Raw genomic sequence first — 23,520 nt, forward strand, 5'->3', positions numbered from 1 at the left:
TGCCGAAAATAGAACGAAGAAAATGACAGAGGAGAAAAAAAAAGAGCAAGGTAAAAGTATGTCTGCATATGATTATTTACATTATGTTTTGTGCGGCAATTGAACCATTCCTATCTACGGCAAGCCCAGAGGGGAAAAATACATTGTATATACACACAGATACAACGAGTACATCTTTACTGTTATTATATTCTGTCATGTACAATCCAACAAAGTCTGTTACAATAATAATAACAATTAAAATAAAGATTTTGTGGACAGTTATACTGTATTAAGCCAGTCGAGAAATAATATTTTTTGACAGTTTTAATAAATTTTACAGTTCCAATAATTGTCATTGTTGAACCCTTGCTCTTGTTATGTTTTTGATTTCTCAGTTGTCATTATTTTTGGAAATAATTTATTTGATACGTTTTGAGACAGTTTGTTTTAAGAAGTTTCAAAGAGTTAGTAAAAAAATGAAGAAGGCTATATAATGTATTATTGTATGATATTTGAGTCAATAATCGTCAAGTTCAGGTGACTCCATGTAGTGGGAGGGGCCCCCAAATCAAATTCTGCTCTGGACCCCCAAAAGGCTCGGGTCGGCTCTGTTAGTTCCATCCTCCTTTCTCTCTGCATCTCTCTATAGCAGTCTGTCTTTCAGGTCCCGTTGCACTTGACTCTGCCTCATCAGATCCTCTTACTCTGTGTCACTAGACCTCGGTGGTATCTGTGTCTGGCTCATCATAATCATATAATCTATGAATGATAATGTATAACCTTGGGAGTGGGAAGACAACAGGACTCATTTGCAACTAAGCAAATACATTACGCTTTTTTGTGCTTTATATGAAATGCTGACCCTTTTGACAATGATGTATGTAGGCTTCCACCAGGTCTACTGTAGAGATTGTCTTGTTGAGATCTGAATGGCTTTAAGAATTTATTCCGGGAGTTGTAGGTCCGACATTTTGCCCTGCTGAAAGGACCAGATTACAGAAAGCACAGCCATGTTTTGTTTTAGATGCTGGTCCCCAGCATGCAATAAATGAGAATTTTGTTTCTCCAGCTTGAAATTCTGTCCCAGCAGTCTCTTCTCATAACTCAAGAGAAGCCACACACATACACAGATGACTGCTGTCTGTTATTTTGTGTAGAGTATGATTACCCATGAGAAACAGTGTGATGGAGACAGACAGATGGTGAGTGTGTGTGTGGATGGAGGATATATTCTTGCTCTTAGAGTTTGTTTTTGTGTCTCAGGTGTGGGCATGGTAATCAGCTCACTAAAGGTGATAAAGGGTCATCTCCCTGGGGAAGGGCAGGGTTTGGATACCATGATGACCCATGTCACTGCTTTCTCATTCTCCCTCTTACTATAAATCCCAGTGTTTCTCCCACGCATTGCCTTTCTCCTCCCTCCTGTTTGCACCTTTGTGTTTTGCTTGTGGAAATGGTGCTTGGCCTTGAAAAACATAATTTGGAAAATTAGAACAAACCCTGTGTATCAAAGTTCTTTTGTAGATAGTTTAAGGTACTCGCAAAAAAGCTCCGTTTTCTGTTGTCAATGTTGTAGTGATTAGTGTAGCTCACACAGCAGTCACTTTGAAAACAAGCAGCTTTCGACTCAAGTGACTAATCTTGAACTTGCATTATTTATTTGCATGAGGAAATCTTTTGGCCCAGGTTACAGGTTACATTTAAATACATATAGTATTTAAATTACTATATTTCACCTTTGAAAATTTGTGATCACAGCATGCAGCAAAGTAACAAGGCGATTAGATATATTTTATTTTTAAGTTGATCCATGTTTTTGTTCTAATCACCTGCAATGAATGATAGAGTTGGTGTTTTTTTTTTCTTTTGCGTTTGCTCGAAACAACTAATCTTTTGCGAGGAAACACAAACATTAGCGTGAAAATGCAAAAGCATTGACTTATTATTTTTACTCCATGTCATATGTTTTCATGACAAAATCCCTTCAAGGGGCTCCATAAAAATCAAATACAGGTGACAGAAAACAAGACGTGCAGCATTTTCATAACTAAAGAAAGCTACAAGTTAAAGATATCTTTAACATTTTTATATTGCTGCCTTGCAAAGCTCTGTTTTTTCTTTCTTTCTAAATTCCTCTGTTTAGCTCTGTACAGGTGTATACTAGAGATTGTGTGGGTGTGTGTTGCCTCAGTGAGATGAAGATGTTTGTAACTCACCTTGTTTTATATGTCTTAGACATTTTCAGAACAGACAACTGTTTTTTTTTTTTTGTTTTTTTTGGGTCTCTGTCTTTTTTTGTGTGTGAGCTCCATGAAAGCATGAAAGCATTCAGAAACCAGATATTTTTAGCCTTGTCTCAAGACCTTTCTCTTCGTGTTTCTCTTCTCTTCCTCGGCCCAGTCCTCACCCCCTCCCCTTCCACGTTCTGATATGTGTTTATCTACTTACCTGTGTGCATGCCTTGAGTGACAGCAAGAGAGTGACAATAAAGATTGAATTCCTCATTTGGAGCAGTTGTTTCTAACGTAGCGTTTTGCTCTATAAAGCCCACCTGCCTAATCACTCTCATTAAGGCATGATTAGCTTTATTTAATTCTCATCAGTTCGACCTCTTAAAAGCTGACCACTCCAAAGCTTTCATAAGCTATATTTATAATTAGATTGATGGCTCAAGTGCACTGAAAAGCCTGCTTGTATAGCTGTACCTCAGTTGATCTGACTTGATCCAAATGAAATTTTTGGATTGAAACCTAAAATAATATTATCAGGGCTACATGATATTAAATAAAAATGTGAAATTGCAATAACTTGTTGAATAGCTTTAAGTGTATGAAATTAATTTAAATTTTGACTCCATTTTAATGGTTAAGTAAATTTTTAGTAATAAAAAAAAGTATCTAATTAATTGAAATCATGAATCATTAACACATTTTTTAGGGCCCTATGAAACAGAAAAAAAAATCAATTCCTTTTTAGGTTTACTAAATTTAGTGTTTTCTGTTTTAAAGGTGCATTATGCAACATTTCATGTTGAAAATAGCCGTTTTTCGAAACCATACTGAATGAGCCCTTCTCTGATCAGTTCGATTGCCTGTATAATCCTGTATAGTAAAATAAAAAAGAGGGATTCGGGACGGAATTTGAGACTGGGCTTGACGTCATGCGTGTTCAAGCTCGCCTGGCTATGTCTGGCAAGTTTGTTTGTGTATTCGCCGCCATTCTCCGTACAACATGACATCATGACTTTTGCGTAAACATACACGCCACTTGACTCGAAAGTCTTATCTCTACGCATTTTGTGCTATCCGCGTGTATCCGCGTGTATGCATGTATGTCTACGCCATTAACGTTCGCGTCATTCCGCATGTCTGTACACGCCGTCAAATGTCCAGTCATAAATGCCATTAACCCCAGTGATGGTTAAGTTTAGGGATGGGGTTGAGGTAAGTCATATATTATTTTTTACCTAGGATGGTAAGGGAACTGTCATAAATGCCATTAACCCCAGTGACGGTTAGGGATGGGGTTGAGGTAAGTCATATATTTATATATACAGTAATAACGTTAAGTCAACGGCGTTCATAAACACGCTGAAAAGCGATTATGCGTCTTGATAGCACACCAAAAATGGAAATACGAATTGGCGTGTCATACACACGCTACTTAATGAGATCAGTCTGCTCCGTATCAGAGAAGACAACTCGAGCAACACAACTTTAGTCAACTTTCGACAAAAGAAGAAGATGGGTTCAAAGAAACCGGCTTGTAGTTCGTTCCAACCCCCAATGCAAATCTCCACGTAAGACAAAGAAAATACAGCTTCTGTCTAGTGCCAGGCGTCAGAATAAGATGAGAGTCAACATCGGGAAGCTTTCAACAAATGGAGAGATCTCAGGTCTGCTTTAGGGCTCAAATGGGATCCTATACAAAGTAACTTATATTGTTCATGAATGTGTTTCCATAATGATACAAGTGGATAAGTGGATACAGTAAGCAGATAAAACAGTTCAACATGGAGATAGATGGAAACAAAAATGGAAGTTTTCTGCCACCCCTGTTTCCCCCTCACACACACATTAACATGTATTAACATGTAGCCTTAATGTATACGATGAGCTATATTATATTAAATGTTCTAGCCTAAAAATGTTAGACGAGCTTTCTTCCAATTTACCTTCTCCATCACGACGTGTGTTCGTCTGTATCAAAATTTCGCTTTGTGTGCCTGCGCCCCGTATACAACGTTGTATATAAAGCTTTCAGGACAACTTGGTTGGCATTGCCTTTTCAGTGTGAGAAATACACGGTGTGGCGTGTGAGCGTGTGAACTTGTTGAATTACATGAGTCTTACTGGCCAATGCGTGAGACTTGAAAACCCTGTGTGCTTGTTTATTTACATCTTACAAACAGGTCAGTGGAGGAGACAGAATGTTTACTTAATATTTGATAAAAATCTTTTCTGACATATATGTCAGGTCATGTTTTAGTCATACTAAATATGTATGTCATACATATAATAATGCACGTATAAACAAATATGTGAAGCGGAGTGCAACATTTAGGGTTCATATAAACATTATTTCAGAATCTGATATCAGGTTGGATAGATTCCGAGTGAGGAAAATAAACATTTTAACAAAGGAGCAGAGGACACAGAAATGTAATTTAGTTTACATAATGAATTTACAAAGTCTGAATATTTTTTTTTATATATTCAACTCAAGCAGCACTTCTACTTCTCTTCAACGCTATGTGCTCCTGCTTTATCATTCAACAGATGGCAAAGATTTTGCCATTCGTGTTTGATGAGGCTAGTGTGAGTGTAATCAGGTTAATATGTTTGACAGCAGTGCTACCACAGTATGTCATTATAGATATTACACCCTATCACCCATCCTTACTAAGAGCAATTTCCCACATCGCTGAATATAGAGGAGATTACACAGCACAAGAGTGAGCATGCCAGTGAATGTTTGTGTGCTATAAGAGCTAGAAATGAAGATATGAAACGTCCTGTTTATGAAAGACAAAAACAACGTCAACAAGTGTATATTAAGTACTATTCAGATCTGATTGAAATCTATATCGTACTTTGTTTGCAGGGCTGTTTGATTGTATTTTTAACAACCGTAGGTTATGGAGATGTGATTCGAGGACGTGCAGAGTGAAAAAGAGAGGGTGGGTGTGTTTGAGAAGGAATCTGTGGAAAGGAGTTATTCACCTAGACTTACATAAACTCTAGCTCTATATTTAGACAGCGTGACTTCAGATTTCTGCACCAGAGTGATCGACCACATTGATATGCGTGTGGGCCTCAGTGTTCCTCATGCACAAACTGCAGTCGGAATGCTTTTGCCTGGCTGTATCAGGCTATAATATAGCCGCTATATGCTGCTTTGTTGTAGATAAATGTGTATTGGACTGCTGCTTTGCTTTGTGTTGCTGTATATGAGTCTGTTGAGTAGCTGTATGTTATTACGTATCAGATTGGTGAAGCTCAGTGCTTTGTTGGTGTTTATCAGATTTCCTCCTATGTGTTGCTTATTGGTAAGTGTTTTGATTAGGAGCATATAAGTGTAGATTAGACTGGTGTGTATAATATCACACTGGCTTTTTAAAACAAAATTCGTTTTGTCATTTTCACACACAGTAGCATTTTTATCAAATGTATTTAATGTACTTATTAATGTATGAAAAATGAGGAATTTCCAGAATTTAAGACAATTCATATAAAAGCATGATTCAAAAAATAATCGCCAACTGTTCTTTATATTTATTTATCCGTTTCAGTTTGACTTCTAAAAAACATTTATCATTTCTTCTGACAAATTATATGTGCAATATTATCTTTAATTTTTTCTCACCAAGGCTGAATTTATTTGATCACAAATTCACTAAAATAGTAATATTATTACAGTAATATTATATTAATGTCATTTAAAAAAAAATGTTTTAATATATTTTAAAGCTGCAGTCTAGAGCTTCTTTTGGTTTAAAAATGATCTAAAATACATATTTGAGAAAAAACTCTCTGCTTGCCTTGTTAGCTTGTAATAATGTTTTTAATTCCAGTGGTACTGGTGGATTTCCGCGGGAGATTCGAACTTGTCTTTGCGTCATTACGTCACATCTGTACACATAAAGAAGGAGTCTTGGCTAGAAGGCTATATTGTGTGTGAGCATGCTGGAGGTGGAGATTTATAGCCTTTTCTCACAGCACTTGATATAATTAAACTTACCAATTTGATGGCGGATCCAGAAAGGTTCAAACGACAATGAACAGTGACAACAGATTCAGGAAAAGAGGAAAAACTGTGGACTGCAGCTTTAAGATAATAATTGTAATGTACTGTAATTTGTTACTTTTAAGACTTGAGTAATGGCTGGCTGCTGACAATTAAGATTTTCCAGTGTCACATGATCCTTCAGATATCATCCTAATATGTTCATTTGGTGCTCAAAAACATTTCTTGTTATTATCAATGTTGAAAACAGGTTTGTGCTGCTTAATATTTTTTGTAAACCGTGATCCTTTTAAAGGATTATTTGAATGGGAAGCTCAAAATAATGACATTTATTTGAATAAATAGGCCTAACATTATAAATAACTGTTGAAAATTCTTACAAGGAATATAATCTAACAAAAAATCATAACTGACCCCAAACAGTAGGCCTAGTGTATGTCATTATCTGCCATATGGTAAGGTGATATACAGCAATTACCAGGTTTGTGTTGTAGTAGAATTTTTATTCTTTTTCTGTTAATTAAAAATAATTTCCTTGTGATAAAAACAGATAAGGTATCTTGTCTATTATAAAGTTTATGAAACTGACAACACAGCACTGGGTAAGACTAAAAGAGTTCATGTCACAGCAGTTCTTGTGATGATGACACTCTAAATAGTAAGCATTATATTGTACTGACAGAAAAAGTACAGCATGAATGAAAATTTACAACCCACTCCATCAAAATGATGGATCATGATTATTTGCAACCTCTGTTGTTCGTGAGTGCATAACATGCGAATGTGTTTGAGGTAGTGTTTTTGTTTTTGTTTTTGTTTTTTTGCTGAACTTCCACATATTTACACATATATATCCTCAAGGGAGAGAGAATAGATAATCCATACACGTTTCTGACCTGATCAGGAGGATGTAACTGTGATGTTATATGATTCAGTGAACCAGTTATCTTTTCTTTTTTCTTTTTTTTAATATTATCAGGAGAATATAAGTTGTTGATCTCATATCAAAGATAATCAGTCTGCCTCAGATAGCAAATCCTCTTTGTAGATTTAAGATTTGTTTTTCGCTGTGTGTGTGTGTACTGTGTGGATGGGCAAGAATGAAGATCTGAGCGTCTTTGAAAAGAGCCAAGTTGTTATGGCAAGACGACTGCGTCAGAGTATCTTTGAAACGGCAAGGGTCGTTGGTTGCTCCCGGTCAGCAGTGGTAAGGGTGTTGGGCGCCCTAAGGTGCATCGATGCACAAGGGCAATGAAGACTATCCTGTCTGGTCTGAGCCAACAGAATGTCTACAGTGGCACAAGTCAGAAATTGTTATGGGAAGAATCTGTCACAACAACACACTGCATCGCACTCTGCCTCATATTGGGCTGCACAGCCGCAGACCAATCAAAGTGCATATACAAACCCTGTCCACTGTTGAAAGAGCCTACAATGGGCATGCAAGTGATAGGATTAGGGGCATTGGGGTTACCAATAGATTATAGTACATGTATCTGTCTCCTTGTTCGTCAGCATTTTGTTTTGGTTCCATAGCACAATAACAAAAATTTCAATGACACTAGGTAATAACGCTAATAACAAATTTAAATTATTATTAGTCGTAATAATATAAAAAAATATTATTTTATTGCTAAAATTACATTTTCCTAATAAGTCTTTAGGTCTACAGCACAGCATAACAATCAGTCATCGATGGAAATTTAAGAGCAGCTTCAAACAATAAATATTGATTATTCTCTTTTTTTCCCACTATCATTAATGTATAGTCCACAAGAGAAATATCAAACCAATTAACTAAAATAGTTGATATTCCATTATCAGCATAGAGATGGATTCAACTCTTGTTGTGTCTGAGAGAATTAATGCTCTGTGAAGCGTCAGATGCATTGTACCAGTGTACCAGAGTTAGTTAGCCTTTGGCTAACTTTGGTTCAATGCATCAAATGGCAACATTTATGTTAGAAATTGTACATGGTCCCTAATAAAAATAAATAAATAAAAAAGTTAAAAGAGAATCCTTCACTGGCATAACTCATAATAATTTCATAATCAGATTTCATATTGATTATGAAATCAATAATTTCATAATCAGTTCAAAGATAATCAATACAAAACATAAAATGCTCTGGAATAAAGAGAAAAAAAATGCAAAACCCGACATTTAAGAAATACTTGAAGCTGAGAGTCTGGGCTGAGGGGAGAAATGTAGATTAGGATGAGGGGAGGTGAGACCTTCGTCTCAATAGTGCACGAGGGGGAGTTCAAGTGTTAATTTTCGGCAAGGTCTTTTGTCCACTCGAGGAGTTGTAGTTCCTCAACCAGTTTTTCCAGTCTTACAAGTGAAAAAGAAAATTAATGATGAAACAATTAAACTATTGCACCCATCAACTCCCACACCTTGGAAAGAGATGGCACCAGGATGCACTGTGGGAAGACGACAAGCTGTGGAGGGAATGTGATGCCAAGTCCGGCCAATCATGTGGATGTACATTTGACAGTTGCCACCAACCTAAACATTATTGCAGAGCAGCAGACCAAATAAATGACAAAGGTGTTCTCTGGTGGAGGTGGCCTCTTTCAGCAGGGTAAATGGCAATTTTTACTTCTGTGTAGGGTGCGCACAGTACGGTATAGTATACGCACAGACCCGCACCATACCTTTCGCTGTAGCCTGACGCGCACCTCCTCAAAAATGTAACCACATGTCGCGACAATGCGGACCGCAAGATCTGTGATTGGTCGGCTTGGCAGCATCGCATTTCCGGCGTGTTCTTCTGCACCACCCGCCATTTTTAAATTCTAAGTTTAGCGAAAGACTAGGAGAGGAACATGGAAATGGACCAAGTGACTGAGCGATTCCTCATTAAGCTCCAACTCCAACATGATCCGCTCTCTTTCAGTCGCCATTGCTTGTAGTAACCTAGCCGTGAGGAATCTAAACACAGTGGAACATTAAAACCCTCCATCGCCAACTAGCGTTTCGGAGCTGTATTGCAGAGCAACCAAGACCTGAACGCAGAAGTATAAATGCTCACGACGGCGTCGCCTACGTACACTACAACGTACCCTCGATGCAGAAGTATAAACTGGCCTTAATGCACCAAGCCTCCAAATACCTCAGATCTCAATTCAATTGTGCATTGATGTATGAGACTCTGGACCAACAAGTTCGATCCACGGCAGCTCCCCTCACAACCTACAGGACTTGAAAAATCTACTACTAATGTGTTGGTGCCAAATATCACAGGACACTTTTCGGGGGGTCTTGTAGAGTTGGCTGTTTTGGCAGCACGCGGAGAACCAACAGTGTATTAGACAGGTGGTAATAATGTCTTGGCATATATAGTGTCCGTTCTTGGAGTTAATTTGTGTGTCTGTTCCATGAGCATGTTGATGTGTTTTTGACCACACTGACCTTCATCCCTAATGGTGCCATTGAGGTGGCGTTAAATGTGTAAAGACATGCTCCCTGCTGCCACTCTCACTTTCAGCTGCAGCTGTGCACGGAGCTAATGTGACCTTCAGCTCTCTCAAACCAGCCCTTACTATTCCCCTTCTGCTTTCCCTTTCAATGTCACACTCATATACCCACAGCGTGATACTCTGTGTAGAACAGTAGACTGTGATTAAATCATTTCCTCTCTATAGGATGCTTGGCCAAGGATCCCAATAGCCTTTAATATTAATATGCAATGAGATTAGACCTACAACAACTAAAGCTCATTTAATGTCTCCTGCTGGCATTCAAACTAATCGATTACAGTTCAAATTTAGTGCTGGTAAGTTAAAATGAGCGTGCCAATGCAACAAAGCTTTATATTGTATAATGGATGTCCTTTTAACGCTAAATGTCTTTTAATTTGAAAGCTATGCTTGCACTCAAGTACCTTACATTGTCTGAATAAATGCTTCCTCTGGTATGGCCATCAGACACCGGATGCGCTACGTACACAAATACTCAAATTTAGTATTTCTAATGCACAGCTTAGTTTGTAAATCTTTGTAGCAATTAAATTCTCTCGGTCTGGTATTAAATATTAGTTTTAATTTCTACTTCTAGTGGAATCGGGAGACTATGCCGTATGTAACAATATTTCAGCATGAGTCAGTTGGAGGGGTCCTGGTGGTCTCATTCAGTTACCGTTTTTATTGGGGAAGCAGTGCTTCAGACCACAGCTGCTCATTGACCCAGACAGACAATGAAAGGTAATGAAAGTCTGTTTAAATAGCTTTGTGCTTTAGAAAGAGAGAACTGCCCGAAGGCAGAGCAATTCATGAGAATACCTGGTTGTGACTGAGTCTACAACTGCACCCAAACACATTGGCTATGTTTACATGGTATTGTTGTTGACTTATTTATTGGCTTTAAGATAAGACGGTAATACTAAAGTATTTACACAAGCTTAAACTATTTCATATTGTTTTCATAAATTTAACATTTCCCTATTGAGTACTGGAAATACTGAAAGGTAGGATAGGAATCACTCAATCAAATGTAGTCTGTTGCAAAATATCCAAAGGCTTTAATAGAGAGTCATATTCTTGTGATTCTGCTTGACTATGGTCATGGATTATTAATCTCATTGTTTATTCCATATATCAGTGTTTCTCAGCTGGCTTTGCTTCAGGGCATTAGGTGATGGTCAAGTTGTTTGTTGCACATACAAGTAAACAAAATGCCCTTACATTAAATGATTAAACTATATCCAATCATATTCAAAATGATTAACATGACATGATGAATAGGAAAAACAACAACTTTGATTTTCAAATCTTTTTAAATAATTTCATGCTCTCAGCCACCGATTTACTTCTCAAAACACATTCTGGTTGACATTGCAAATTTTTCCTTATTGCTAGTGAACTTGTCTTTAACATAGTTTTCGCCATATTTGCTTTTGCCTTGCATAATTTATTTTGCTTGGTATTTGAGGATGAGAAGATGTCATGGCGTTAAGCTGTGATAATGTATTTGGAGACCAGATTTTTAACATTAATGAAAGACATAAAAAATGTGTGTTCTCTTCCCTGTTAAGACTACTTTAGTTTATTTAGTTTATTCATTTACTTAATTACATGCATTTAGCAGTGTTTTTTTTTTTTTTCCTTCTGTCATTGCCCCTTGCAAACCTGTAACCTATTTTTGGGTCGAGATTGCAAAAACTATATAAATACTATTCGTTTTCTCACAAAAAAACGCTTGTTTCGTGTCTTAGGCCATCAATGTGTACTTACGTTTACGAGTCATTAAATCATGTTTAATTTTGACTTCTCTGTGCATGCTTTTGGTGGACCCCCTTAGACTCCTTTGTATAACTGAACAACGGTTTGACTGAAAAATGTAAAAATTGAAAATACTGTGGAAACAAAGACACCTACATCTTGGATGCCCTTGAGGTAAGCTAAAACATATCAAAAATTAATTTCAAAGTGAACTATCCCTTTAAATGATGAGCTCAAAACAATTTATTTACATTTCTTACTAAGTATATTGTAGGGCTGCACGAATAATCGCAATTTCCATGTAATCACACCTAAACCGATTTGGCTTATTGCAGTTTTGATATTAAGAAGGCTGCGATTATTTGTTATGCACAGGTTTTCATTGATGTACGCTTTCTTTATCTGAAAAGAAAGCGTATCAATGCATAATTTTGGCGTGTCTGTGTGAGAACAGCGTTCAGATGGAACAGCATTTAGGCTACTACCAATCAGCCACAGGGCACTGAGAAGTTGTGCATGAAATAATCGCAGCCTTTGCCAAATCGCATGCGGTTTGATTGTGATTAATTGTACAGCCCTAGTATATTGCCAGTATTTGCACACATGATCTGCCGATTGATTTATAACAACAACAAAAAAAAAGTTGTTCAGTCCACACAAATGGCGAGCGGAGGACATAGGAGCTTGAACATCCCACATCATTTAAATCCCCTGTATGGGAGCATTTTGGCTTCCCTGTCATGTCAACTATAATGATGAAGGAAGGTTAGTAGATAAAACCGTGACGATAGGCACTGTGGTACAAGAAAGCCATATGACAGTGGAAACACGTCAAGCCTGGCCACGAATTTGAAGCAACATCACTCCGGTGTTTCACTGACAGGAGTGAAAACGAAGGAAAGTAGTGAAAGTAAGTGAAAGTAAACAAGATTTGATGAACTAAAATGCTGTATCAGATTTTTTTAAAAACAACAACAACAACCCATCATGGCTTCCTTGTTCAAACCACCAACCGGTTATCACAGCGGAATTTAAGCAGCCCCTTGTTGCACAATCAGACCGGGCTAATGTCATCACAAATGCTATCGGTGTGTTTATAGGTGCAGACATGAGGCCATATTCGGTTGTGCAAAACAAGGGCTTTATACATGCTGATCGTGCTTGAGCCACGTTACCACATCCTGTCGTGCACCCACCTCAGTGAAAAGATTGTACCAGGTCTTTATGAGCAGGAGAAGAAGAAAGTTGTGGATGAGCTCACAACAGATGCCTGGGTGGACGTCAAGGGGACGTCTATGTGACGATAACCGCTCATTTCACAGCAGACTTGGAGATGAGAAGTCCGGTACTGCAGATATGCCCCCTCTTCGAGAGTCACACAGGCACTCATCTTGCTCAGGCAGGCCAGCTGACAGTCTTGCCTGGGCCCGGGACAAGATAATCTTAGATGGGCCCCCCATCAAAAGTGTGCTTTCACATGCTTTAATTAAGCATGAGCATTGCAGCAAAAATAGACTCGGATTTGGCCCATTATCTGTTCACCTATGCCGACAGTGACACATTTCAGCCGGCTTTTTATTTCTCATCTCCATAAATATATCTAGTAGTAAAGCTAATGCAAGGGCTAGAAATCAATTCCTCATCATCATGGAGAGCACGGTTCGCACCACTTTCTCCTTTCCACAAAGCGCTTGTTCTCCTGTGCTATGCAACAATAGGCGCATTTCCATTGCAGATTTGCGCAAAACTTTTGCGACTTTTTTTCTAAATGTGTTTTTCTAAATGAATTTAATAAAGAACTCTTGACCACTATTTCAAGGACAATTAGGAAGAAAACAGAAACAAAGATTTTATGTAACTCAGATATTAGATTTATTTCCACAAATATGCCTATTTTATTTATTTTTTAACAATTATTCCATAATTTAATGAGGGTTCAGTAAGTTCCCCCCACCCCCCCTACCCTGGGCCCGGGATAACAGACCCGTTTGTTTCCCCAGTCCGGGAAAAATACCCTCATATTGCCAAGATGGCAAGAAGCTATCTCGCTGTGCCAGGCACTTCAGTTCTTTCCGAGATAGTGTTCTCAACAGCAGGGGATATAGTGACTGCAAAGAGGTCCACACTCTCCATATAGACATCCTTGTCTTTTTGAAAAAGAATTATCCTTCTTTGATGATTTGGACATAGGCTTTATATCACTATCCATGTTTCAAGGAAGATGATATGCCTTCTTATGTTGCACTTTAAAGCTCCAGTCCGGCGGTTTTCCTCTTTGTCGCCATCTCTGGTTAAAATCTGCAATTGCAGTAATTCGCGGAATTATCTTTACATGATAACTTAACGTGAGTTGTACTTCAACGCCCTCGACACAGCACAGTGTGGATGAACACAATGTTTGAGGAGAATGTGAGGATGTCAGTCACCGCGCCAATGTGGATACTGGCATTCAGAATCACAGATTATTCTTTTTGAAAGTATGACCAACATAAGAATTTTGTGATCAATAATGTCACCTGAACCAATAAGAAACATCCACTTTTGTTCTGGTTCTGACATTGCAGTAAATCGCATTGATTAAATCTAACAATCGCTTATAAGTTATCATATCATGCAAATTGTTAATGTTAACAACGCCAGCATTGCGTGAACACATGCAATGTCCTTCTTGTTTTCACATGGAGTCTCTTTTTTTTCTGTAGCCACTGAAGTCCGAAAGAAGTCTTGCATTTTACAGCGGGTGAATCTGTTGTCACTAGTCTGGATCGCAGAGACTTCTTCTTTATGTGTACAGATGTGACGTAATGATGCAAATACATGCTCGAATCTCCCGCGGAAATCCACCAGTACCACTGGAATTAAAAACATTATTATAAGCGTATTGCTTTAAATAGAGCTATGGCAAGCAGATAGTTTTGAACACTGATTGGATATTTTCTCAAATATGTATTTTGGATAATTTTTAACCCAAATAAAGCTACGGACTGCAGCTTTAAGTTGTTTTTCATTAAGTATGTTAAAAAGATATTATGCCTTGTGCACTTTAAGTTGATTTTATATTTACATTTTTTTTATATCTTATGAATCTTATGTTTATTTGTCTTGTCTGTTCTTTTTTTCGCTGATCCGAAAAATGATCTGACCCATGACTCTGATCCGAGAAACAATCCGAACCCTGACTTTTTTGATCCGTTACACCCCTAATTTGCAGTCATTTACCTTCCAGCATTGTTCAGTCCACACACAATTTTTACTGGACACCTCGGTATCTCTTCACGTATGAAATCGGCACATTTCAAAACGGTATTTTAAACCAAATGTATCTGAATTCTCTGTTGTCAAGTTTTCATTTTATCAGTTGTGCGCATAAGGGAACTCTAACACTTGAGAGCAGTGGTGGGTAACTCCAGATTCTCTTTTTTCACACGCACCTTCCTCGCATCTGTCTATCACACAGTTTCTCTCACTTTCTTCTGCTAACTCTCCCTTTCTTTTTTCTCTCATGTTTTCGCTTTCTCACTCTGGTCCCATTTGACTCACCGGGTTCGAGCTGATAAGCGCCTTATCATCTCTGTCAGGCCACCCAGTTGCAGAAAAGTCTCTTTAAAGTGTAAATGTGTGTATGTGCATGTGAGCGACTTTGTTTTAGTTGTGTATGTGAGTGTGGCTCGTAGATATTCTAATATATTCGAATACATTGCTTGATATCTGAAATCCGTTCGGATTGTATTTTCTTGAGACAGCCCTAATACAGTATATCTCGAAACTTCGCATAGGGGCCTTTTTTCGTCTTCAGTCCGAGGTAGTGTCTTGCAACCTTTCCGTCCTTTCCTGAAGACGTAATGCAATCTTTCCTGCTTTCTCTGCCTATTGCGCTATACTGCCTCAGACAGTGGCTCTACAACTGCCACTTTGTCATTAGGGGCCAAGCACCGAATGTGCAAAGACACCTATTGTATCTGTTCAGATTCTTTTTACTAGGGGCCAAGCACCGATGGTGCAAAGGCACCTATTGCTTCTGTTGGCGTTATTCTTCTTCTTCTTCTACTACTTCTTCTTATTCCGACTGGGCGTCTATGACAGCCCATAGAACCGTTTGCGGGAAAGTTATATTGGTTTGACATTCTGATACTTCTGACATTCTGATACCGACATTAAATATACAAATTTTTGTGTCGCTAACTCATTCCCTCTAGTGCCACCACCTATCCAAAGTTTCACTTTTATTATGCTAATAGCTTGTGAAACGTAAGGCCTATCAACAACAAAATCGAGATCGAGACAAAACCATCATCAGAAGTTTGGAATCACAGGTCGCTGCATAGCAATACTCCCAAAGGCCAAATGCCAATATAGTGATAGTAAGGGGTAGTAAAACTCAGTCAAAGTCACGTGTCAGTCATTTTTGACATGTTTTTTTCACATTAATGTCTATAATTCCGAAGCAAATTTAGATATTTTCGCCAAAATTGACAGATGTATGGGCTCACTCTAAGGACACATACAAAATGGTGGGAATGAGCCTCTTGGTGGCGCTATAATAGAACAAAACATGAAATTCCCATTGACTTTAATACAGTGTTGTGATGTAAAATGCTATACTTACCGAATGCATTGCTGTAACAATATGAATCGCAGAATGTGCCATAAGCACCATGCCCTGAAGGTAATCAAAAGATTTCGAGATAGTGCCACCTTTTGGTCATAAGTTATAATTTAATTTCCAAAAATGCTACTAACTTTTGAATAAATTTGCTTAATAGATTCCTTGGGTCACCCCAAGAACACAGATACCAAGATTTTCGAATTTAGATGAAATTCCTGTCTGCCATCTTTATTTTCTTTTAAAACCTTTCTTTTTTAAACTTCTCTTAGTCTGTTGGTCCTGTCAATAGTCATGTCATCTCCAGGCCGTGCCGACTAAAAGTTATGGATTTCCTGTTGATAGACGAAACCGTTTTCGTATACTACAGCATCAAAGTTTAGGCATGCTGCCAAAATGACTATTTAGGCTTTATCTCTGCTGTGCTTTCACATTTTAACACCAAACTTTGTATGTGTAATTGTCACCTCACTCTGATCCCAATGCATCGATTTCATAAGTGCGCCACCTATTTGTCGAAAGTGATAAACCATTATATAATTTTATAAGTTACTGTATATATAATCTTTAAGCCATTTTGCCTAGATTCAAGTCTTTAATTGCTCCTTGCTGCAGTTGGTCTGAAACTCCCAACAATGTTGGCATGTCTTGTCGTCTTGTTTTGCGCTTGGCCCTGTAATGGCTGCTTGCAGCTATGTTTAAAATTCTGATTGTTAAACAAGTTTTGGGAACAACCAGGATGAAAGTAAAAAAGTTGGCAACCTGCTTTATTTCCCTAACACACTGTGACTACAGGGCAGGTTTGGACAAGAAGAGAAGAGTGCTGCTAATTTTGTTGTCTCATCTTCAAAAAGATGAAGTGCTGTGAAAAATCGCATTGCCACCTCACATATTACCCTTCAGAAGACAGAAGTGACATTTTAAATAATTCTAATCAATGCCACATCATCGTTCCCCACTGAGTTGAGATAATGCTCGTGTCACTCAGAGTAATTTGTGTCACTTGGGGTTAGCGATGGCTGACTTTTTATTCCGCCTCTCCTCATGGGCCCTCTTGCAGCCTGGGTGACTTGTTTCTCTCTACTCTACTGGAGAATCAATACTGCAAATAGCCATAATATAATTACGGAACAACAAACTACTCTGTTTACTTTTCCTCTGATCCTGATTGGATATGTGCGGAGAAGGGAGTCGTATGACAGGAGGTGCTGTTTAGAGGAATGAACACCAATCAGAGCTCGCCTTAACATCTCCGCAGGGGGAGAAAGGCAAGCTGTGTGTGGCGAGCAGGACAAAGCCGAGGGCCTTGAGAGAATGGTGCGAGGCTGGTGGCGTGATTACTAATGAGCGACACCTGCACGATGCACCAGTCTTGTATCTCTCACTCGACTACAGTGGAGATATGAGACCGGTGTGTCGCGGGCGTCCCACCGGCAGCTCACCCCAACACTCCGCCTCGAGCGTCCATGGCCACGAGTCCCTCCGCTCCCTGCTCCTCCCCTTCTGTGGCGGACGGCAGCAGGCTCCGGTCCATGGCGAGCGGCGGCAACTCGCGCACCATCCTCGATGGCATCGCGGATTCCCTACAGCGGTGAGGTCCCTCGGACAGCGCGTTCCTCCCTCTTCCTGGGTTTCGGCACCAGTGTAACCACAAGTTCACACCGCCGCCGGCGAGAGCGAAGCAGTGGAAAGATTTGTGGACACTCTGATGCTCTGACGTAGATCGAATGCGTGATCTTTTTTTAAACTCTATTTAAAGGGGCCGCAAAGCAATCGTTATTTTTGCAGAAAATTGATTGATGGAAATAACTTTAAAATTATAGTGACATGTTTTCTAATAAAATAAACAAATTAAGCTATATGTGGTGTGGCTTTTGTGTTCATGGTTAAGTGCTATTATAATTTGCATAGCACGAAAATCTTGCCTATAAATAGTGTTGCTATTATCAAATTCAAATGATCACCTCCTCTATTTTGCTTGGGAACTAATGTGGCCGGAACCAAAGTTTACAGGACTGCGTTCTCTGAGATTCTCTCAAACGGAGCACTTCTACATTCCGATTGGTTGCCGCCGGTTGCCGCCAAACCACGTCATTACTTAATACCATAATTTTGAACTGATTTCAACTCTCCTCGCCGCTCTCGCCGGAGCTCGCCGCCGGCTCATTGAAAATGAATTACTTCCGGCCACTTTGACGCTCTCGCCGGCGGCGGTGTGAATGCAGTAACAAGGTTCAGGGAAAAAGGAGGTAGGAACTGGATATCAATCAAAGTAAAACTTTATTTAAATAAAATAAACAAACAAAATACCTACCCAAATAAAACGTAATTACTGGCCAGAAGCCCCTTGCGGACAACTGTTGGCTTACCAAAATAAAATAATAAATTACAAACAAAAGCAGGCCTGTTCCTCTCTCGATCATCCACTCCGTCGCTCACCCATTATGCTTCAGCTCCTCCGTGAGAGATGCGAGACCGGTGTGTTTAACAGGTGCTGCTCATTAGCAATCGCACCACCGGCCTCGCGACGTTCTCTCACGTCCCTCGGCTGTCCTGCTAACCACAATTATTGACCCCAAATTTTTAATAGTAGTGAATGATACTATTGTTCATTTGATCATAACCATTTAATGTACATTAACTTTAAAATATTAAAAAAGTGTAGATAGTCATTAACGTTAACAAAAAAATAACAAATTCATTGTTAGTTTCATATTAGCTATTGCATTAACTAATACTGATAATAATGAATAGCTTTGTTTTAAAGTGTTAACATTATTTATGACAGTATATTGGATAACACCTAGCGTCATATGCATGGACTACAGTTGTGTAATGTGATTTACTCCCCATTTTTAGCAGGATTGATGTAGGAGTACTTTAGTCTCTTTTTGGCAACAGCGTCTGTAGCTATAGTTGCTCTTCTTTTGCATTAGGGCGATGTGGATCAGCTGACTGGCATTTGAACATGCACTTTTGGCAGAGATGCTCAGCAGCACCATTTGACAGTGGGTTGGTTTAGATGTGTGAGCTCTGGTTTACTCTCTCTGATGATGGACGCTTAAAGACAGTAGAGAGTGGGAATAGAACCCAAAAATAGCTGCATTGTTTGGTTTGTTCTACCAACAAAAAGAGAACAGCTGTAGACGCCCCTTTGCTGTGAATATTTTATGAGGGCTTATGGATTGGCTCTAGTGCTGGTTTAGTGGAGGGGGTTGGTTAGACGACAAGAACCTTTTTACCTATTTTTACCTGTTTTACTATTTTAGGGATTTGCAAGTCCAGTGAACCTTGAAAGATTGGCTTTTGGAAAGCGACAGAAGGAACTAAAGAAAGCTGTGCATTTTCTTTTTAGAAATAAGCCAATAATGAGTCAAAACCAGCTTAATTTAATCTTTATTTTCCCTGAAAGGAACCTAATATCCACTATGTCCCATTATTTAAATCAATCAGAATTATTTAACTGGTCTTAATTTTTATAATTTAAGGCAGTGGTTCTCAGGGGTCCACTAGGGGGCCTCTGTAAATGTCCAGGGAACCGTTAAGTCTTAAAATGATTTAAATTATAGTTATGTTATGTTTTCTTTATTAGTCACAAGCTTGAAATGTATGTATGTATGTGTATATATATATATATATATATATATATTTTATTTTTGTGCAGTTTTGTTTCTAATTTCTTTTTTTTTTCTTTTTCTTGAACCTTGGTACAATAATTTGTGACCACCCTAGTTGTATGACAAAATATTCAGTTATTTGTATATTTTAATTTTATTTTACCTTCATATGTCTATTTCTGTTTACGTTGTATGTATTTAATTGATTGTATTATGAGTTTGCACTGAAAAGTGCAGCTGCATCTTGTATTTCTTTCTCATTTACTGTAAAGGTTAAATTCATTAAAATTCATATCAAAGAGTAATTTATATGTTTTAATGTCCAAATAATTTTTCAATTGATTATTTATTTTCATTAATACTTTTAAGATGCTTATGTCATGAAGTCCAATTGTGTGGAAGAATTTAGTTAAATCATTTCTGTACATTATATTTATTTACTTATTGTGATTTGATTTAAGTATTATTTCTCAAAATGTATGAATACTTTGTACTTCTGAGTCATTATGACACTTTTAATCAATGTTTTTTAAGAGGAAAATTTACAAAGAGGATAATTTAAGCGACCACTAAATCTCTCTCTCTCTCTCTCTCTCTCTCTCTCTCTCTCTCTCTCTCTCTCTCTCTCTCTCTCTCTCTCTCTCTCTCTCTCTCTCTCTCTCTCATTTACTTTAAACAGCTTTCAAACTGCTTACAGACTGCTCGTGCTCGGGACCTATAACAATTGCTTGCCCTGCAACATTACGTGTGGTTTGGTGTCATGTGTATAGCTCTGAATACTGAGACCTGGTCATGCTTTGTCCTCTCTGTAGATCCAGTAAGCGCTCTTCGGGGTGTGAATCCAACCGTGCACCTCCAGGTCACGGTTGATTACGTCTTTTAAGATTTAGCAGAAATTTCTTCTACTGTCCCAAAGGTAAGGTCGTCTAGAGAGATCTTGCCTCGTTGCTTGAATCAGTCTGCCACTGTCTTTCCTGTTGATATTCCTTGCTTGTGTGCAATTCTAAAATGTATTAAGCTCTCGAATCTCGAATGATTAGCTATAAATACGTCTATTGTGCCGTGTGTAATGAAGAATCGGGAGCTGACCTTCTTTTTAATTTAGCAAAGTATTACAAAAATAGTATCATAAAGCATGATTTATTTACTGCAGAGATGACAGGGATTGCATGCATCAATTAGACATTGCTTTGATGTGAACGCTTAACATGATTTCATAGCAGTTAAGATACAGCCAAGAGCTTCCAACCACATTTCATCAGCTGCAAGCGGTTTATCACGTGTGCTCAGGCGTCAGAAATGTGTTGCATGCGTGCAGCACCATGGACAGCGCAACTTGTTCTCTGTCCGTGGTGCTAAAGTAGTACTTAACAGCTGTGCAAAGTAGGCAAATGTAATTTTCTTTGATTAAACTAATGAGGAGGATTATAAAAAGCGATTAGTCCTTTATCTAAGGAGCGGTTAAAAGTTGAATGGGCATCATAGCAGCCTTAAACTTTGCCTACATGATGTAGATTTGATATATTTTCAGTATATTCCCATGCATCTTTGCTCATTTCTAAAACATTAATTGTATAACACTTATTTTTCCGTAATTCATGTGTAAATGCTTTTTAGCATTAAACAGATTTTGTATTCATTTTCGCTACTCAACAGATGCATGCGTGGCCTTGCAGTGTACATGTGCCTTCGCCATAAAATAAATTCACGTGTTTGTGAACTGTAGCTATAAAATATCAGTCTGTCTTAAACCATAATGGCCAAATTATGTTCCTCAAAACGGGTATTATACTGTTGATCGTTTTTTAGCTAGTAAACGGCGCGATTCTATCTTCCCAAACGCGAAAGGACACATTGTGCCTAACAAACTAGACTCACCGGGTTCCTCATTCCAAACACTCATACGCGTTACAAATAACAATGTTGAATATAAACCTATTTTATGAGCCACCTGCTCTCAACACTACATTCGCTGGATAGTCTTTCGAAAGTATGCCATAACGAGATGCCACAGCACTTCACTGCGTGTTTTAAGATTCGTCTAACGTGTATCCCCCGCACGCCGTCACAGTTTTGTCATGATTGTATTTTCTGCTCATTTTTTTTTTCTCTTACCGTCTCCCGTAGATTATTTTACACATGGCAATGGCACTGGAGAAAAGGGGAGTTGCCACTAGACACAGCTCGAGAGCAAAATCATTCACGTGTGTGCATCGAACATGCTCCCTCTCGTGAGACGCAGGTAAAAGGGACTCTGAACTCGCCAGCGTCAGACGCGTCAGTGCGCGCTCACATCCGCGTCGCTCAGTTGGAGTTCTTCTCCGCAATTCAGGGAGCGTGAGGCAATGCGAATTCACCTGCTGGAGCACTGTGACCACGCTGCGGGGGAACCGAAGTTGATATTAGAATAATAAAATATGGTTTTCGCCACATAATGTTTGGGATTAAGGACTCTCAGTTTGTATGTGGATTATTGAGAATGCAGATCAATTAGAAACATCCAAGAGCAACTGAAGGAAAGCGATGCAACTCGCTCCCTTCCACCAAACCTCGCGACGAAAGAGGTTTTTTTATTTTTCTTTGGGAATATATGCGCAGAGTGGAAAAGGATTTGGGAAGATTTGCGTACCTGTGGGAAACAAACCCAGTTTCGATTAGAAATAGGAGGAACTAGGAAGTTAAAACAGCAGAAGGAGGTAGTACATATCGGACTACTGAATGCTATTTCCCTTCCAGACAAATCGTTTGCATTCTCGTGACAAACTTAAGGAGTAGACACCCTCGGAAAAAATGGAAAGAACATCAACGGATAACAGCGATGATTTGGATTTTCTGCATGTGGGAGTAAATATTTAATTTTTTGGTCTAAATGAACAAATCGATTGGCAAAATACGAGAAAGACTCAGAATTATCACTGAGTTTTGGCTCGTAATGTAATTGGCTGCAGACAAGTCATTTTGTGGACGGTTAAGCAGAGGTTATGTAATGCAAGAACTGAGAATGACATCTCCTTGTCACAGAGCTGCAAACTGGAATTTTGCCTCAATTTGATTAGACGCTGTTTTCCTATAGGATCTTTTTTGAAAATCAACGTCGCTCTTTTTTTAGTGCCCTGCGGCACGCAATTTTGATGTCAGAGGAGGTAAGGCAACTCCTTATTGCGGTTAATGTTTTGTCTTTATCCCTTTATTAAGATACACGGTCCTTTACTCATATTTATTATTTTTGGCACTGCTCAAAACACACTGACTATAGCCTATAGTTTTGGGGTTTAGGCTACTATTCAATCTTCTGAGTTTTGAATCCTTGTAATATGCTTTTCAGAAGTAACGCGGAGCGCTTTGCTTCTAATTTGAATAAGAACAAAAACTCAGACATATTTGAATAAATTAAAGTCAAGAATATGACGCGAGGACACTTGCTTTTAATGGCCTCACTGAAACTTAGCAGATAAAGTAGGCTACCTGCTCAAAACAAAACAGCAAACAACAGTAAGATACTGGTTGTTAACTACGTTGTGTGACTCATGCGAAGACGGACAGTCAACATTTTCAGTGCAACAGTTAGAATTGAAAAAAATCTCACGCTAATGTGACAAGTTAGATTAGCTTTTGTGAGGTGACTCCGGTTTATTGTTGACTCAAGTGTAACAGCAGGATATATATATATATATATATATATATATATATATATATATATATATATATATATCCAGGTTGACTCCGAAGGATATATATATATATATATATATATATATATATATATATATATATACATATCGTTTTTTTTTTTTTTTTGTTTTTTTTTTTTTTTTGTCTGAGATTGTGCCCATCACTGGCCACCTG

At 38.4% G+C, this 23,520-nt stretch overlaps 1 protein-coding gene across 4 annotated transcripts in view; it reads left to right on the top strand.

Moving 5' to 3' along the window:
* Positions 1 to 18,165: 18,165 nt before the first annotated feature.
* cacna1ia (calcium voltage-gated channel subunit alpha1 Ia) overlaps positions 18,166 to 23,520 on the top strand; it is a 196,550-nt gene continuing 191,195 nt past the window's right edge. For 3 of the 4 annotated variants that reach the window (XM_089128502.1, XM_089128505.1, XM_089128504.1), the window contains exon 1: positions 21,817 to 22,817. The gene's annotated coding sequence lies outside the window, so the exon portion shown is untranslated. Of the gene's footprint in view, positions 18,307 to 21,816; positions 22,818 to 23,520 lie in introns of those variants that run through there. The other variant, XM_089128503.1, reaches the window with a different exon arrangement.

Source organism: Pimephales promelas, chromosome 3 (genome assembly GCF_988280905.1).
Source record: "Pimephales promelas chromosome 3, fPimPro1.hap1.1, whole genome shotgun sequence".
Lineage (NCBI taxonomy): Eukaryota > Metazoa > Chordata > Actinopteri > Cypriniformes > Leuciscidae > Pimephales > Pimephales promelas.